Raw genomic sequence first — 4,089 nt, forward strand, 5'->3', positions numbered from 1 at the left:
CCACTAATAATCCGGAATAATGTTATGCACAAAAAATTTATCGCATTATCTTTTACTACCTACCTGTCCCTTGTTGAGAATATGCTTTCCCATTGATGAGGAATGATCTTATTAGTTTTGAGATGAATATGTGTGTGTGTGTGCTGTCAATGCATAATAAGCTCGCCAATCAGTTGTAACCTACCTGGCTCTCTATGCTTTCATCATTAAGTCCCAGGTGATGACATCATGAGGAAATTTCTCTGATTTATCTGTGAAACCAAATAATCTCAACCCCTGGAGATCCTTTTTTCATTTCCTCAAGCAATATAGAATGAGCTTAAACTCCAGTGAAATCCAGAAGGAATTCTCAAACTTCCTGAGATGAAGTTAGAAAACTGGAAGACAACTGTAGTGCAAATTAAACTTTTGAGAAATTTCAATGAAGGTTTTGGCAAAGCATCATCATCATCATCATCATCATCATCATCATCATCATTATTATTTCACACAAAAACAGTAATACACAGCAAATGAGATTTATATGCTGGATTTCATATCACAATATTAGAAGTTGAGCACTTCCCAAGTGTCTAGGACTGTGTGATGTATTTTCATATGATGTGCGCAGATCCAAGTACAGTGGCCCTTTGCAACTGGCAGATCATGATTTTGTCAATGTTTTTTGTTTTAAAATGCCAGATTTATGATCCCACCAGTTCTTTACCACTGGTAGGTAGTAGTTGTGCCACAAGTTCCAATGAAGCATCATTGGATAATAGTAATAAAAACAACAACAACAATTCAGAAAATATACATGTTTGCGATTTGGAGGGAATCTTACATCCCATTTGCCCTGTTCTATGTTAGCTTGAAAATTTAAAAAGTGTATTTCATTTCCTTTGTAAAAGCATAAATATATTTAAAGTATATATTTTTTCAAGCAATTCACACTCTGCTGTTTCATTAATTTTGGGTATGCTTCTCTTTACATACAGTGCTTGAATTTGTACAATAGTAAGGAATGACAAAAGTTAGAGATGTGAAGGTTAGCTGATTTTTTCCCCTCTTTATTTACTCAATATACAAAATTAGATAATTATTCTCCAGCACTATAGTTCAAAGGCCACAATTCTTTGGTGCTCAAGCTTTCTTATGGTCCAAATTTCACACCATATGTTGCAACTGGAAAAACCATAACCTTGACTATATAGCACTTTTGTTGAAAGGGTGATGTCTCTACTTTCTAATATGTTGCCTAGATTATTCATAGCTTTCCTCCCCAGGAGCAAGTGCCTCCACTAGCTTTGTTGTTGCTCAGATTTCCTAAGGCCCCTTTGACTTCACATTCTAGGATTTCTGGCTCGAAGTCAGTGACCACCCCATCATGGTAATCGAGGACGTTAAACTCATTCTTGTATAGTTCTTCTGTGTAATTTTGCCACCTCTTCTTAACCTCTTCTGCCTCTATTAGACCTCTGCCAGTTTGGTCCTTTTTCATGCCCATCTTTACATGAAACATTCCCTTCATATCTCCAATTTTCTTGAAAAGATCTCTGGTCCTTCCCATTCTATTGTTTTCTTCTATTTAAGAGGGCATTCTTATCTCTTCTAGCTATTCTCTGGAATTCAGTTTCAATTGGGTATTTCTTTGTCTTTCTCCCTTGCCTTTCACTTCCCTTCTTCCCTCACCTATTTTCAAAGCCATTTTGCTTTCTTGCATTTCTTTTCCTTTGGGATGGCTTTAGTTGCTGCTTCTTTTACTTTTATTTATTTATTTTTATTTATTGATTTTGTCCAATACACACTGAGGGTTTTAGTGGGTATACACATAGTAAAATACATGATGAAGGTTATAGAGGAGATACTCATAGTAAAATATATCTATGAAAGAATAGAAAAGATATAAGAATAGAACATATCAATGAAAGAATAGAAGAAGAGATATAGGAATAGAAGAAAGGTATAGGAGATATAGGAGAGCAATAGGACAGGGGATGGAAGGCACTCTAGTGCACTTGTACTCGCCCCTCTTAGGAACCTGGATAGGTCAACCATGGATAATCCAAGGGTAAAGTGTTGGGGGTTTGGGGATGACACTATGGAGTCCGGTAATGAGTTCCACGCTTCGACAACTCGGTTACTGAAATCATATTTTTTACAGTCAAGTTTGGAGCAGTTAATATTTATTTATTTATTTATTTATTACTTAGATTTGTATGCCACCCCTCTCCGAAGACTCGGGGTGGCTATTAAGTTTAATATTAAGTTTAAATCTGTTGTGTGCTCTTGTGTTGTTGTGGCTGAAGCTGAAGTAGTCGCCAAGAGGCAGGACGTTACAGCATATGATCTTGTGGGCAATACTTAAATTTTGTTTAAGGCATCTTAGTTCTAGGCTTTCTAAGCCCAGGATTGAAAGTCTAGTCTCGTAGGGTATATTCTTGTACAATGTTGTGAACCTCCATCCATAGTTCTTCAGGCACTCTGTCTATCAGATCTAAATCCTCAAATCTATTTGTCACATACCTGAGTGGCCTAGTGCTTTCCCCAACTTTCTTCAATTGAAGCCTAAATTTTGCAACAAGCAACTCATGATCTGAGCTACAGTCAGTTCCTGGTCTTGTTTTTACTGACCGTATAGAGCTGCTCCATCTCTGGATGCAAGGCACATAGTCAATCTAATTTCTGTGTTGACCATCTGGTGATGTCCAGGTGTAGAGTCATCTCTTGGGCTGTTGAAAGAGTGTTTGCTATGACAATTGTATTCTCTATCATCCCGTTCCCTGCTTCATTTTGTACTCCAAGACCAAAATTGCCTATTATTCCAGTTATCTTTTGGCTTCCTGCTTTAGCATTCCAATTCCCCTTGATGATATGGACATCATTTTTTGGTGTTAGTTCTGTAAGCAGCAATGGACTGCTTCCAGTTTGGACTGGTTCTTAGAACCGATGGCGGCATTGGGAGGCTCTGCTCACTTGCTCGGGAAGCTTCTGAGCATGTGCAGAAGTGTCACATGCACACATTTATTTATTTGTTTGTTTGTTTATTTGTTTGTTTGATTGATTGATTGATTTTTATGCCGCCCTTCTCCTTAGACTCAGGGCAGCTTACAACATGTTAGCAATAGCACTTCTTAACAGAGCCAGCATATTGCCCCCACAATCCTGGTCCTCATTTTACCCACCTTGGAAGGATGGAAGGCTGAGTCAACCTTGAGCCGGTGATGAGATTTGAACCGCTGACCTTCATATCTACAGTCAGCTTCAGTGGCCTGCAGTACAGCACTCTACCTGCTGCGCCACCCCGGCTCCATGAACTGGTGGTGATCTTATTTAGAACTCACCACTTTCTATAAGGTGCAGTAGAGCTTCATAGAACTGGTCAGTTTCATCCTCTTCAGCACCAGTAGTTGGGGCTTAGACTTGGACTACTGTGATGTTAAATGATTTGCCTTGGATTTGAACTGAGAACATTCAGTCATTTGGGGGATTGTATCCCAATATTGCTTTTCCTACTCTTTTATTGACTATGAAGGCTACTCCATTTCTTCTGAATTAAATTCACCCATTCCTGTTCAGTCTTGTCATCTCTTGTTTGACCACATCCATCTTGACTTGATTCATGGATTTTACATTTCAGTTTCCTATGGACAAAAAGATCTTTACAGCAGTGGAATTTCCTTTTACCACCACATACATCCACAGCTGAGCATCCTTTTGGCTTTGGGCCAGTCACTTCACTCTTTCTAGCACTAATAGTAGTAGCCCTCTGCTCTTCCCCAGTAGCATATTGGACATCTTCTAGCTTGAGGGGCGCATGCTCCAGCAACATATCTTTTTGCCTTTTTGTACTGTCCATGGGGTTTTCATGGCAAAGATACTGGAGTGGGTTGCCATTTCCTTCTCCAGTGGATCACGTTTTGTCAGAGATCTCTGCTATGTCCTATCCATCTTGGGTAGCCCTGCATGGGAGAGCTCATTGCTTCATTGAGCTAGAGAAAGGAAGGCTAATTCAAAGATGTTTTAAAATTCGAATCTTGCAGATGTTTGAAATCAGAACAGTGTTAGCTGCATCCTAGTGTTCTGGTACAAATCAACTTTTCCCAGTCA

General features: G+C 39.0%; 1 pseudogene; it reads right to left on the reverse strand.

Annotated features, from left to right (window-relative positions):
- Nucleotides 1-2,399: 2,399 nt before the first annotated feature.
- Nucleotides 2,400-3,838, reverse strand: LOC139159510 (craniofacial development protein 2 pseudogene; annotated as a pseudogene).
- Between the last annotated feature and the right edge of the window lie 251 nt (nucleotides 3,839-4,089).

The sequence above is a fragment of the Erythrolamprus reginae genome, chromosome 2 (genome assembly GCF_031021105.1).
Source record: "Erythrolamprus reginae isolate rEryReg1 chromosome 2, rEryReg1.hap1, whole genome shotgun sequence".
NCBI classification, from domain to species: Eukaryota; Metazoa; Chordata; class Lepidosauria; order Squamata; family Dipsadidae; genus Erythrolamprus; species Erythrolamprus reginae.